Source organism: Pinus tabuliformis, chromosome 5_2, assembly GCF_031772625.1.
Source record: "Pinus tabuliformis cultivar Carrire ecotype Pingquan chromosome 5_2, CPIR1, whole genome shotgun sequence".
Classification (NCBI taxonomy): domain Eukaryota; kingdom Viridiplantae; phylum Streptophyta; class Pinopsida; order Pinales; family Pinaceae; genus Pinus; species Pinus tabuliformis.
In genome coordinates, this window is record NC_142306.1 from 328,737,008 (window position 1) to 328,752,802 (window position 15,795).

Sequence of the window (15,795 nt, forward strand, 5' to 3'; positions counted from 1 at the left end):
CATGTTAAGTATCTCATCGTCCTGATTGTGGTGGTGCAAATGGTTCGTTAAACCGAGCTCGTATGTGAAAGATATAGCTCTTCAAAGTTTGACATGACAGGGGAAAAGTGGGGCCCACAATGTCCCACATGGCATCCCAGTAAGCAGGTGGGACCCACATGGTAGCCCATCAGCCATTAACACTTGGCATTCTTTCATTGGTCTCCTAAACCTATATCAGAGACAAGAATCATTTTTTATGGAAAATGGTTATTAAATAAGAATATAACAAAATTTGTTTTAATAAATAGTTATTAAAATAACTATATAAAACAATAAAAACAATAAACAATATATATGATTTTGGGATTGGCAGCGATAACCCCTGCCGAACCCTTTAAAACCATCGCATATATATTTTAAGGCTGATGGCCATAACCCCCGTTGGCCTTATCGCAATCGCAACCCATATATATATATATATATATCGACCCAACTCCTTATATTGCGCCAATTTTATCGGCACCCAATACCATATATCGCCAATTTAAAATGTTGATTGCCGATTTAATTGGTGTTGATCACTGATATATGTGGCACCAGTCAGGCCGATTGCCGATATATCGGCGAAATCTCGTACATAGCACCGATAAACGCTGCCAGTGCCCATGTTAATTGTTGATTTTGGAAAGCGTCGATATTTACTGCGCCGACAACAGATTAAGGTGATAATTTTGCTTAGTGTGGGGTTTACAGGGCAGGCTACCAAATGCGGACCCGACCCCCATTTCAAATACGTTTAGGGTTATAATTGATCCCCTGACCTCTCCTTAACCATTTGCCCATTTTACCAATGCGTTAACCGAATCACATTGGTTAATCCACTGAGGAAATTAATTTAAACAGTCATTTTTGCCTCTACACACAGTTCAAGACAGAGGAGAGAGACTGCAGGCACAAATTTCGAGGTAAAAGGCAGGCACATATTTCAAGGCAGTTAATTAATATTTTAATGCAAGAACCATGAATTTTGCACGGGGGAAAAATATTCACTTTGTTAGAATTTGACAAATTTTATATGGTTTTTACACCTCTCATCGCCACAAGCGCAATGGTGTTGTCCGTTTCTCCATCAGAGTTCTAAATTTTTCAGTCATTTCCAGAATGCATGTGGAACCATGATTTTATCAAAAAATAGGAAGTGGAACCATGAGCCATGAAATTTTCCCAAGGAGGTAAAATTTTGACATTTCAGAATATAGTCAAGTTTGTACTTGTTTTTCATGGTTTTCCACAAGGATCGAAATGGAAAGATCAGATTCGCCATCTGAGTTGCAGATTTGCAGTCCATCCATGGAACAGAATCTTTGAGGAACCCCTAGGGAATCTAAGAGATTCCTTGAGCCCAGAATTCTCAACTTCTCAAAATTCAGATTTTGGACAGTCAATTCAGCACTACTCGACGCCACAAATCTGATGGTATCTTCAGATTTCTTATTCTCTCAGTTCTTCTTCTAATCACTTTTCTAAGTGCCAGTTCAGATGTCCACATTCATTTGCGAGCAGCCATCTTCATACGATCGATGCCTTGATATCGATGGTACGAGCAGCTTCAGCAGTGTGACATCCACTTCTTTAGATAGCCCTTGGTTGTGAGGTATATAATGTGTTCATGTACTTCTTCTTTCTACATTATGTTGCACAGATCCTTGGTTGATGTTGATGCAGGATCTTGTTTCTTACATGTTGTCATGATTCCTTGCTTGATTTGATGCGGAATCTTTTATGTGATGTACTTGTTGTCATAACTCATCATGTTATGTTTTGATATCCCTTGTTGTATATTGCTAGGATACTCTTGTTGTCGTCATGCATGTTTTGTTTTGACATCCCTTTTGTGCCATGTTAGCGGGATGCTCATCATGTATGTTTTTGTATCATACTGATAGGAGTCTTTTGATTGAGAATTCCGGCTGTGGAATATCTCTTAGAGCCACTTGTGCGTGAGGGCTTTTTTCCTTGTATGATCGCGACATCATCTCTTGTGTACATCACCATTATTGAAAACACTTAATGCAGCGGCATACACCATCTTGACACTGGGGCCCGCAAACGTAGTCCCTCCTGGACAAACTCCGTTATCAATGCTTATGTTTTCATGTGCTGATGATTGTTATTGTCCTCTTCTTTTACGCATGCAGATGTATTCGTTAATGTTCTTTTAAAAATAAATTTTAACACATTACGAAAGTAAAAGGTCTTGGAAGGGTCCTTCTTCACACCTAGACCTGGATCATTCTCCTAACACACTTCATCCATGGTGTTATCACTGACAAAATTTCAATGCCAAATGTCTTACATTTGTTTGATGGTAAAGCACATAAATCCTTTTCAGCAGTTTCGCAGCGCATAGATCCCTTTATCAGTTTTGCAGTGCAACATCTTTTAGGTGATTTCGTAGCGCTTATATCATATTTTGCATTGGCTGCGCTACGAAATTGGGGATTTTTTCGAATCCATAGCCATTTTCACCCAGCTGTCATACTTATCAGAATCTGCTGTGTTTTAGATTGTTAGGTGTTGTGGTACTGACACATGTTGCAGTTGTTGCTGAGAAGGTGACAGTTTTAGTGATTGCAAGGTACTACCTCAGGTTAAAGGCACCCTTGTTGTTTGTCCCATGGTAGCTGTTATTCAATGAAGGAATGAGAGTGCTCGGTTCACTGCTGAAGGAAGCACTAAAGTTTTGGTTTATCATGGCACAAATAGATGTAAAGATGTGGCCGAGCTTTCTCAATACGATTTTGTTTTGACTACTTATTCCATCGTTGAGATAGAACATAGAAAGCATTTGATGCCTGCAAAAGAAAAATGTCAATGGTATTAAATTATTTTATCCAGATCGGTTGGCCATCCACCTCCGTTTCTTTTGTGGACCCACTGCCGTGAAAACTGAAAAGCAATGCCAATTAAAAAATGTAAAAAAGGGAAGTCAGGTAATGCGGATACTGATAGTGAAACAGATGTCCATGACAAGAAGTTGAAGGGGAAACGAAAGTCTAAGAGATCAATAGATGATGAAAAAATTCGAACTGGCTTCTGGCAGGAGGAAATGCAAATCGCAGATGAAAGAGACCGATGGATATGTGGAGGGTAAGGGTCAAAGGAAATGGAGAAAGAAGAAAAACGTGAATACCGATTTTGAAGATACTATAGAGGCTGCCAACAATGCCTCAGGTTCATCAGCTGACACAGGGTCCTCTGTTCTACATTCAGTCAAATGGAATCGAATAATATTGGATGAGGCCCGTTTTATCAAGAATAGAAGATGCAGCACAGCTAAAGCTGTATTCTCATTACAGTCATCTTACAGGTGGGCTCTCAGTGGCACTCCTCTTCAGAACCTGCGGGAGAATTGTATTCACTTATTCGGTTCTTAGAGATCTGTCCTTACTCCTATTACTTTTGTAAGAAATGCGACTGCAAATCACTTAATTACAGCTTTGGGAAGCATTGACGGAAATGTGATCATTGTGGTCATTCACCACTACACCATTTTTGCTGGTGGAATAAGTATGTTGCAAATCCGATAAAGAAATGGGGCTAATAATGTGGGCATGATTCAAGAAGCAGATATCGGTGTTGGTATTAGTGGTGTGAAAGGTATGCAGGCAGTCATGGCTAGTGATTTCTCCATTGAACAATTTCGATTTTTGGAGTGCTTGGTCGTGGTTGACGGTTTCTTGATGCTACAAGACGGACCTGCTGGTTATTCTAATTCTCCCATACTTGAAGCAGTGCCTCCTATATCATCTTGTGAATTAAATGAACTTACGGAGTCTGTTATAACAGGAAATAGCTGCTCTGTTGGCAGCCCAAAAGAAGTCTCTAACGCTGTTAATGTGTCAATGTCTGGGGCTTCTGGTGGCCTTGAATCTTTTGGCTTCGAGCACGGAGGGTCAACATCTGCTGCAAAGGACATGGTCTCATCCTCAGCATTTTACACATGTCTTATGTTGGACTAAACTGATATGGTTGGCATGTCATATAATCTATGTGCCCCAGTTTTTGTGGATTCATTGTGTCCAATTTCTCCAGGTTCTTCAGATATGATGTTGAATAGCCTTGTCAGGGTAGAGGATGGAATTTGTTCAACAAAAATGCCCTCTTCTGTTCTGAATAGCGGTATATGTGAGGGTGCAGGATGTGTTCAAGAGGCCTCTGAGTTTCAGCACAACGATGAGATGTTGCAATACTGTAAACCTGTTGTTCATGATTTAAAGACCGACCGTCAGGATGGTAGATCTGGTCCTGATATGTTGAATTTGACATTTAATGAGAAAGCAGTCAATTTGAAGGCGGAAGTTTTGAGTGTGCAGGCAGAAAGTCCAATTTCTGAATGTTTGTTCTATGAACCCCCTCGTCTACCTAGCTTTGGATTTTCCATTTATTAACTGTGATTTTATAAATTCATGTAGCCATCCATTTTTTTTTTCCTTGATTTTCTTGTCAGAAATCCAACCGAGGTTTCTCATCGAGTTAGAAATAGGTTCTAATATGAAATCCCCATGCATATGGTTGGCATTCTGGTTTGCAATATGTGTGCAGATGTGCTTGGCATCATATCAGTTCAAAGTTTGGGGCCCTAGGGGCTGGATTGTGCCTATTGGAAATGAAACCGAAACCTATAATCAGTGGGCTCAACGCAACAGGTTTCATGTTGATGATGATCTCTATTTCAAGTACAAGAAGCAGGAGGACTCAACACTTCTTGTGGCACAGGCAGCTTATGAAACCTGCAATACTTTGAATCCTATAGCATATTATGATGATGGAAATACAGTCATCAAGCTTCGCCATTCTGGTCTCTTTACTTTATTAGCGGTATTCCAGAGAATTGCAATAAGGGGCAGAAACATATTGTTGTTGTCATAGCATTTTCTGGCCATAGTGGCCCTATTTTTGTTTGAGATTGCTACCACTCTGTCGATTGAGAACGTGGATATTGATGAGATACTTGAAAGAGCTGAAAAAGTTGAGTCAAAGGAAACCAAAAGCATAAAAACAGGGGCAGCTTCCTATTTCTCAACAGAGGTAAAGGGATACGACATTGAAGAACAACATGGAGCCTTAAACATCCACCACAAACACCGCCAGAAGGGATCCAAATGTCAGAGAACAAAATCATCTTAATTAAAACCATCATGCATGTAACACGGTGTTAGAATCCTACTTGATTTAGAACTCTTAAAACCTACAGTCAACAGTAAGTTGTAATTATTAGTTAGGTAAATAGTTGATAGGTGTCATTAGAGGTAGTTATCGAATTCCCCTCATGCTGGAGGAGGAATATCGATACAGTAGAATAAGAGCTCTATATATAGCTGAAGCAGAAATGTAATAGGGGTTGGATATTTTATAAAACAGAGGACTGTTTTGGCTTATGTAAAAGCAGAGTTCAGTAATATAAATGACTGTTTTACTTTTCAGGATTCATAAGGGATTTTCTTATTCAGAATGTGTGATGGTATATTTTCTTTAGTGTTCTTTTACAGTTGTACAAATGCATAATCACTCAAAATTCATTGATCATGCTTTGACTTCCTGTATGTCTTTGTAAACTGTGGTTTTATATAAGTGGTATTCTGAACATCCAAATGCTAAATGCCCTGACTTCTATGTAAGGCATCATCATTGTTTGCTGTAGTATGTTTGACTCCATAGGCCCAATGGAAACTTATGTAATGTTTGTCCAGCCTTCATTATTTGTCAATGTTATTCACAAGAGTTAGCCATCTTATTAATAGTCAAAATCAATAATCCTTTGAGAGAGCCCTCTCAGGCTAAGGAGGCTAAGCCTTAGTCAAAAGATTGGTGTGAAATAGTTACTTGAAGTCTTCCTGGGTTGCAGCCTTCCAGGGCTTGATTTTGAGATAACATTTTGGTGCGTCTGCCGGGAGTCTGAAGATTATTCATTCCCGAAATCATGAAGCTGAACTTCTGAAGGTAGCAGGAGCTCAGAAGGTTTTTGAGGCTGCAAAACTACCTTGGCGACTCCACACATCAAATAACAAATTGGAAGGTGACTCCACTGCTAGAAGATCAGTAGCTTGATGAAGTTTCAAGATGAATTCCACTGCAAGAATGAATGCCAGGTATGCTCCTATGAATCGGTCTCATATTCCTGGTTTTCCAAATCCTATGCCCAAGGTTGATTGGTTAGATGATCTTCCAATATTCAAATATGAAAAGAAGGATAATGTTGCTCTTCATTTGGTTAAATTCCATATGCATGTACGCAGTCTTAAGGTTCATTTCCCTGAAGATTGTCTCATGAAAATGTTTATGACCACTTTAGAAGGAAAAGCATGGTCTTGGTATAAAAGTCTGGAAAATGGTTCAATATATTCGCTTGCTAGTTTTCATGATGAATTCTGTGAAATGTATAAAGAAGGTTATCCTTCCTTATTGCTGCTTAAAGATTGTTGTAGGCATTCTTTAAATCTTATTCAGTACTTGGAGGATTGTTATGATGATGACGAATTTATGGATGAAGAAATTTTAGAGGCTCTTCATAACAATGCATTCAGCACCAAGGAGAAAGTATAACATCCCATGAAACGCAGCATGAAGAGCAGCAGGGGTTTACTTGTGAAAACCATGTTTTATCCTTTGATATGAATGAAGAGATGCAGCAATATTCCCAGTCTTCAAATCATAATGAAGATAAAAATGATTGCAAACAGCAAGAAGAAGTGGGAGATAGCTTTTACGACCCTCAGGCAAAGGAAAAGGTTGGTTTTTTATGTCAAACTTCTCAGCAGCTTACAACCATAGATGATCATAAGAAAGAGGAAAATTACATTGTTTGTAGGCAGCATTCAGAAAAGCAGTTCGATAGCATATCAAAAGAACCTTGTGTGGTTGAGAATCAGTTGTCTAAAGATGTGGAATATTATGATGATCATCAACATAATCATGTATTCTTTGACCCTATAAGTGAATACATAGACAAGCTTTGCACTCCGGTCTTTCATTTTCTTTTGCATTATGAAGATCAAGTATATTATGAGTTGATTTGGTCATCTCACTACCATGGTTATTCTGAGGTCGGATGCAGTCAAGAGCCTCCAATATCAGATAAGACAATTGATTGGCTGTATTGGAAATATCATGTTGCCTGAACTACAAGTGGAGCTTGCAGCTGATAGGGTAGGTAGGTAGAAATGTGCAAATAAGCTCAAGGTTGACTGAGCATTTTTCAGTAGTGGTAGATTTCTTTTTCCCACAGTAATCATCAAGCTTAAGCCCGAGGTGAAGGCCCAAGGAACTTAAAGAAGATGTTTGTCAAATAAATTTTATAAGGCACTGGAACTGCAGGTTCTTAGTGTACCACAGGAGCACACTATCCCAAGTGGAGCCACTGTTATCACTGACAAAATTTCAATGCCAAATGTCTTACATTTGTTTGATGGTAAAGCACATAAATCCTTTTCAGCAGTTTCGCAGCGCATAGATCCCTTTATCAGTTTTGCAGCGCAACATCTTTTAGGTGATTTCGTAGCGCATAATTCATATTTTGCACTGGCTGCGCTACGAAATTGGGGATTTTTTCGAATCCATAGCCATTTTCACCCAGCTGTCATACTTATCAGAATCTGCTGTGTTTTAGATCGTTAGGTGTTGTGGTACTGACACATGTTGCAGTTGTTGCTGAGAAGGTGACAGTTTTAGTGATTGCAAGGTACTACCTCAGGTTAAAGGCACCCTTGTTGTTTGTCCCATGGTAGCTGTTATTCAATGAAGGAACGAGAGTGCTCGGTTCACTGCTGAAGGAAGCACTAAAGTTTTGGTTTATCATGGCACAAATAGATGTAAAGATGTGGCCGAGCTTTCTCAATACGATTTTGTTTTGACTACTTATTCCATCGTTGAGATAGAACATAGAAAGCATTTGATGCCTGCAAAAGAAAAATGTCAATGGTATTAAATTATTTTATCCGGATCGGTTGGCCATCCACCTCCATTTCTTTTGTGGACCCACTGCCGTGAAAACTGAAAAGCAATGCCAATTAAAAAATGTAAAAAAGGGGAAGTCAGGTAATGCAGATACTGATAGTGAAACAGATGTCCATGACAATAAGTTGAAGGGGAAACGAAAGTCTAAGAGATCAATAGATGATGAAAAAATTCGAACTGGCTTCTGGCAGGAGGAAATGCAAATCGCAGATGAAAGAGACCGATGGATATGTGGAGGGTAAGGGTCAAAGGAAATGGAGAAAGAAGAAAAACGTGAATACCGATTTTGAAGATACTATAGAGGCTACCAACAATGCCTCAGGTTCATCAGCTGACACAGGGTCCTTTGTTCTACATTCAGACAAATGGAATCGAATAATATTGGATGAGGCCCGTTTTATCAAGAATAGAAGATGCAGCACAGCTAAAGCTGTATTCTCATTACAGTCATCTTACAGGTGGGCTCTCAGTGGCACTCCTCTTCAGAACCTGCGGGAGAATTGTATTCACTTATTCGGTTCTTAGAGATCTGTCCTTACTCCTATTACTTCTGTAAGAAATGTGACTGCAAATCACTTAATTACAGCTTTGGGAAGCATTGACGGAAATGTGATCATTGTGGTCATTCACCACTACACCATTTTTGCTGGTGGAATAAGTATGTTGCAAATCCGATAAAGAAATGGGGCTAATAATGTGGGCATGATTCAAGAAGCAGATATCGGTGTTGGTATTAGTGGTGTGAAAGGTATGCAAGCAGTCATGGCTAGTGATTTCTCCATTGAACAATTTCGATTTTTGGAGTGCTTGCTCGTGGTTGACGGTTTCTTGATGCTACAAGACGAACCTGCTGGTTATTCTAATTCTCCCATACCTGAAGCAGTGCCTCCTATATCATCTTGTGAATTAAATGAACTTACGGAGTCTGTTATAACAGGAAATAGCTGCTCTGTTGGCAGCCCAAAAGAAGTCTCTAACGCTGTTAATGTGTCAATGTCTGGGGCTTCTGGTGGCCTTGAATCTTTTGGCTTCGAGCACGGAGGGTCAACATCTGCTGCAAAGGACATGGTCTCATCCTCAGCATTTTACACGTGTCTTCTGTTGGACTAAACTGATATGGTTGGCATGTCATATAATCTATGTGCCCCAGTTTTTGTGGATTCATTGCGTCCAATTTCTCCAGGTTCTTCAGATATGATGTTGAATAGCCTTGTCAGGGTAGGGGATGGAATTTGTTCAACAGAAATGCCCTCTTCTGTTCTGAATAGCGGTATATGTGAGGGTGCAGGATGTGTTCAAGAGGCCTCTGAGTTTCAGCACAATGATGAGATGTTGCAATACTGTAAACCTGTTGTTCATGATTTAAAGACCGACCGTCAGGATGGTAGATCTGGTCCTGATATGTTGAATTTGACATTTGATGAGAAAGCAGTCAATTTGAAGGCGGAAGTTTTGAGTGTGCAGGCAGAAAGTCCAATTTCTGAATGTTTGTTCTATGAACCCCCTCGTCTACCTAGCTTTGGATTTTCCATTTATTAACTGTGATTTTATAAATTCATGTAGCCATCCATTTTTTTTTTCCTTGATTTTCTTGTCAGAAATCCAACGAGGTTTCTCATCGAGTTAGAAATAGGTTCTAATATGAAATCCCCGCGCATATGGTTGGCATTCTGGTTTGCAATATGTGTGCAGATGTGCTTGGCATCATATTAGTTCAGAGTTTGGGGCCCTAGGGGCTGGATTGTGCCTACTGGAAATGAAACCGAAACCTATAATCAGTGGGCTCAACGCAACAGGTTTCATGTTGATGATGATCTCTATTTCAAGTACAAGAAGCAGGAGGACTCAGCGCTTCTTGTGGCACAGGCAGCTTATGAAACCTGCAATACTTTGAATCCTATAGCATATTATGATGATGGCAATACAGTCATCAAGCTTCGCCATTCTGGTCTCTTTACTTTATTAGCGGTATTCCAGAGAATTGCAATAAGGGGCAGAAACTTATTGTTGTTGTCATGGCATCTTCTGGCCATAGTGGCCCTGTTTTTGTTTGAGATTGCTGCCACTCTGTCGATTGAGAACGTGGATATTGATGAGATACTTGAAAGAGCTGAAAAAGTTGAGTCAAAGGAAACCAAAAGCATAAAAACAGGGGCAGTTTCCTGTTTCTCAGCAGAGGTAAAGGGATACGACATTGAAGAGCAACATGGAGCCTTGAACATCCACCACAAACACCGCCAGAAGGGAGCCAAATGTCAGAGAACGAAATCATCTTAATTAAAACCATCATGCATGTAACACGGTGTTAGAATCCTACTTGATTTAGAACTCTTAAAAACTACAGTCAACAGTCAGTTGTAATTATTAGTTAGGTAAATAGTTGATAGGTGTCATTAGAGGTAGTTATCGAATTCCCCTCATGCTGGAGGAGGAATATCGATACAGTAGAATAAGAACTCTATATATAGCTGAAGCAGAAATGTAATAGGGGTTGGATATTTTATAAAACAGAGGACTGTTTTGGCTTATGTAAAAACAGAGTTCAGTAATATAAATAACTATTTTACTTCTCAGGATTCATAAGGGATTTTCTTATTCAGAATGTGTGATGGTATATTTTCTTTAGTGTTCTTTTACAGTTGTACAAATGCATAATCACTCAGAATTCATTGATCATGCTCTGACTTCCTGTATGTCTTTGTAAACTGTGGTTTTATATAAGTGGTATTCTGAACATCCAAATGCTAAATGCCCTGACTTCTATGTAAGGCATCATCATTGTTTGCTGTAGTATGTTTGACTCCATAGGCCCAATGGAAACTTATGTAATGTTTGTCCAGCCTTCATTATTTGTCAATGTTATTCACAAGAGTTAGCCATCTTATTAATAGTCAAAATCAATAATCCTTTGAGAGAGCCCTCTCAGGCTAAGGAGGCTAAGCCTTAGTCAAAAGATTGGTGTGAAATAGTTACTTGAAGTCTTCCTGGGTTGCAGCCTTCCAGGGCTTGATTTTGAGATAACACATGGGACACCTAGAATTCATTGACACTCCCTGACATAATCTCTTATTCATTCATTTCCATGCACTTTGACCTAGTTCTCCCTTATGATTCCCTGACACTCCCAAACACTACTTGACATGCATTGACACTATCTAGCATATGTCAGCACACTTTTTCATTCCTTGTCATGCCATCACACTCCTTAATTTTCATTCCCTCATAACTACCCTTATTTTCTTTTATACTTAGGAATCCAACCAAGTCCTGCCTTGACTAAAACAAATTTACCAAGTTACATTTACTACAACTAGGCTATGCCTTTCTCCCCTAATGGACTATAAATCATCTTAGGCTTCTCATGTCCAATATTAACTCATCCCACTTAACAAGTTACCAAGTCAAGGCTCACATCCAACAGTGCCCATAAAACAACTAAGAAACATAGTTTACATATTCACATGCCATAACATCTGGCACGTATAACAATCCATTGTCACTACATGGCACACATTATCATCCCCTACATTCTTTGGCATGATTTTCCACTCCATAATAGACCCTACCACTCCCTAACATGCCCTGACACTCTAGAATGCCTTGGCACTGCCTATCATATACCCTTGTCACTCCCTCCTTAACACAATTGAAACTTGCTGACACTCCCTATCACACACTCTTATCTATTCATTTCCATGCAATTTGAACTAGTTATCCCTTGTGTTCTCATGGCACTCCCTGACACACATTGGCACACCCTAGGACTTGGCACATCTTGGCATGTCTCCCTAACACTCTAGCATTCCTTGGAACTACCTAGCATACCTTGTCACTCCCTCCTTAGCACTCCTAGAATTCACTGACAATCCCTGTCACGCACTCTTATTCACTCATTTCCATGCATTTGAAACTAGTGCTCCCTTGTTTTCTCCTGACACTCCATAAATCACCCTGGCATGCGTTGACACAACTTAGCACCTTGCACATCTTGTCATGTTTCCTTGGCCTCTAGATGCCTTAGCACTGCCTAGCATACCTTGTCACTCCCTCCTTAGCACACCCTGAAATCAATGACACTTCGTGTCACAAACTCTTAATCGTTCATTTGCATGCATTATTTTCACCTAGTCCTCCCTTGTGTTTCCCTAACTCTCCCTGACACTTCCTAGCACTATTTGGCACACCTTGGCACCTAACACATATTGGCTGCATGTTACTCTGGCACGCTAGAATGAATTAGCACTGCTTAGCATACCATGTCACTCCCCTCTTACCACACCTAGAACTCATTGTCACTCCCTATCACACACTCCTATTCATTCATTTCCATGCATTTTGACATAGTGCTTCCTTATGTTTCCCTAACACTCACTAACACTCACCACACATTGGCACACCTAACTGCAATGAGTTTCACTAAAAACACATATTTCATTAAACTTGGAAATATTTTATTACAAGGACATCACTAGAATTGAGATTTTTGGTTATTTTGAAATTCTAGATCCACTATTTACTTCCAAATTTAATCAAATATGAGTTTAACAGTCAATCCAAAAACCCTTCCAGAGTCTAGCTAGTTACTTGTTCTTCACTAAGATATTAGGGTTAATTTTATTATATAGTGTTCAGTGTGAAAATATTACTAGGTGTTTTTATCACATAGATTAATTATGATATTCCCCATGTACACAAGGATAACTGAGAAGTGTTTCCCATAATCATGCAAGTGGAACTTCAACATGTACATTAGGGTAACCATAAAATATTTATCATATTTACATAATACAAGGTGATCGGAAAATATTTACATTATATACGTGAATGTACTAAGATCAGGACCATTAGCATCATATCTACATATTTACCACAAGACGAGGGTCATGGCAACCCCTTAAAAATAGCATAAGGCCTTCCTCTTTTGTAGCTCCTTGAACACAAGGGTTTAATTGAAAACACATAGTTCCTTTAAAGATTTTTAGGTTGAGGCAGCCACTTCAAGCCCTTGAACTTAAAGATAATCAAATATTTGCAATTTGTTGCAATAATAAGTCCATTATTCACACTCCTTATCTTAGAGTTGGGTAGAAGGGAGAATACTTGATTGATGCCAACCTTGTAAATGAAAAACTTTGCCTACTCATTGGTTGGAAACTCCACCACTAGTTGACACCACTAACGCACACCAAAAGTCCAAGATACCCATAATATGTGCCCTACACCCAAGGGCTTAGACTACACCTCCATAAAATGTACCTTCAACTTTAGATGTCCCAAAACAGTAATATCCTAACCCTAGCCTATTTGTTATATTTTTGTAACTTTCTCCTTAACTAACATTTGTTTTTAACTATTTAATCCACTTACCATATACTCTCTCTTGTTTGCACCCACCTAGTATACAAGAACACTTATGTTTTTAATACAACAAAGTTAAGAGGGCATGTTTCTTTCTTACACTTAAATGTTTTCAATACAACCAAGTTAAGAGCATGTGTTTCCTTTTCAAATTCCAAAAGTATAACATGTCTATCTCTATAAGCTAACAACAAAATCATTGCATAAAAAAGGTAAGCTTAAAATTAAATTAAAAGTAGATTATTATTATTATTATTATGATAATACACCAAATATGGAAAAATTGTTTTCAAACACAACCATAAAAAAAAGTATTAGTTTATCAAATACAACTACAAACTTATTAAGCCAGCCTAGATCCATCTTAACTCGGATCTATCAAGCACCGAGAGGGATCCAATCTCTCGATGTACAAACCTCTTTTTTTGCTCTTGGTAGATCCAGATTAAGATGGATCTAGGCTGGTTATATAATACTATATAATATGTATCTATGTGTCTATTTCTTATTCCATCTCTCTATCTCACCCTCGAAACATACACATTCTCTCTCCATATCTCTCTCTCTCCCTCCCTCTACCTCTCCACCTCTCTCTCTTCGCTCTATCTCTCCTCTCTCCATCTCTCCCTTGTCACTCCCTCTCTCTCTCTACCTTTCTCCCTCTATGTCTTTCTTCCCCTTCCCTCTCTCTCCCCCTCTAACTTCATCTCTCTCTCCTCTCTCTTAGTCCTCTCTCTTCCTTTCTCTCTCACCTCCCTTCCCCCCCCCATCACTCTCTCTCCCTATCTTTATCCCCACCTATTCTCTCTCTCCCCTCCTCTCTTCTCTCCCTCTCTCTCTATCCATCTATCCCTTGTCACCCCCTCTCTCTCTCTCTCCACCTCTATCTCCCTATGCCCTAGTTATTTCCTCCCTCTCTCTCCACCTCTATCTCCATATGCCTTAGTTCTTTCCTCACTCTCTCTCCCCCTCCAACTCCATATCTCTCTCTCCCTCTCCAACTCCATATCTCTCTCCCCCACTCTCTTCTTCTCTCTCTCCCCTCTCTCTCTTCCTACCTCCTTCTCTCTGTCTCCCTCCATCACTCTCTCACTCTCTCTTTCTCTCTCCCCCTCTCTCTCCACCCTCCATCTTTGTGTTATGAAACCAGTTATCGAGTTCTTGTTTCTGTGATTGCTTCCGGTTCCAATATAATTTTTCCTTCCTCGTCAAGTTCTGGCAATATTGTTTGAACTGGGATCTTGTCGCCTATAACCTTCTTTAAACATGAAACATGGAAAACTGGGTGCAATCGAGAAGCTGCAGGAAGCTCCAATTTGTATGCCATAGTACCAATCTTTTGCAACACCTTGTATGGACCATAATACTTTGGTGATAATTTATTATCCTTCTTAGCTTGCTTGAGGGAAATTTTCTTGTATGGTTGTAGCCGTAGGAAGACCCAATCACCTACATCAAAATTTCTTTCACTGCGATGTTGATCTGCTTGTTGTTTCATTCTATTCTGTGCCAACATGAGGTTATCCTTTAAGAGTTGGAGGACTTGTTGCTGATGTTCGATGTGATGTTCCACTTCCTGAACCTTAGAATTTTCTCTTAAATATGATGTGATGGATGGTGATTGATACCCATAAAGTGCCATAAATGGTTTCATTTTTGTTGCTGTATGGAAGGAAGTGTTATACCACCATTCAGCCAGAGGCAACCATTTGACCCATTGTGTATGTTTATCAGATACAAAGCAACGAAGATATCCTTCCAAACATTTGTTTACTATCTCTGTTTGCCCATCAGATTGAGGATGATAAGATGAGCTATGAGCTAACTGAGTACCAAGACAAGAAAATAATTATGTCCAAAAATTTTCAGTGAAAATGGGATCTCTGTCACTTACAATAATCTTTGGGTTTCCATGTAGCTTTTGAATTGTTTCCATAAATGCAGTAGAAACTGTACTGGCTATATATGGATGTGATAATGCACAAAAGTGTGCATACTTGGTAAGTCTGTCAGCTACCACCATGATGACACTCTTTCCCTCAGACTTGGGTAAACCGATGATAAAATCCATTGAAACCTCCTCCCAACGTTGGCTTGGAATGGATAAAGGTTGTAATAGACCCGGTGTCTTAGTTGTTTCAACTTTATTTTGTTGGAAAACTAAACATTCAACCACAAAATTTTGAATATCTGATTTAAGGCCATCCCAAAAAAATTCCTTCTTAACCCTGTGGTAAGTTTTTAAAAATCCTGAGTGCCCTCCTAAGGGAGAAGTGTGCAATTCCATAAGAATATTTTGTTTTAGCTGGGAATTCTTACAGAGGTATAAGCGACCTTTGTACCATAACGAATCATTTTGCCAGCTAAATGTACCAGACGTAGTGGAATCTTGTTGTAACTTTCGAATAAGTGCCCACACTTCTTCGTCGTTCTTCCATT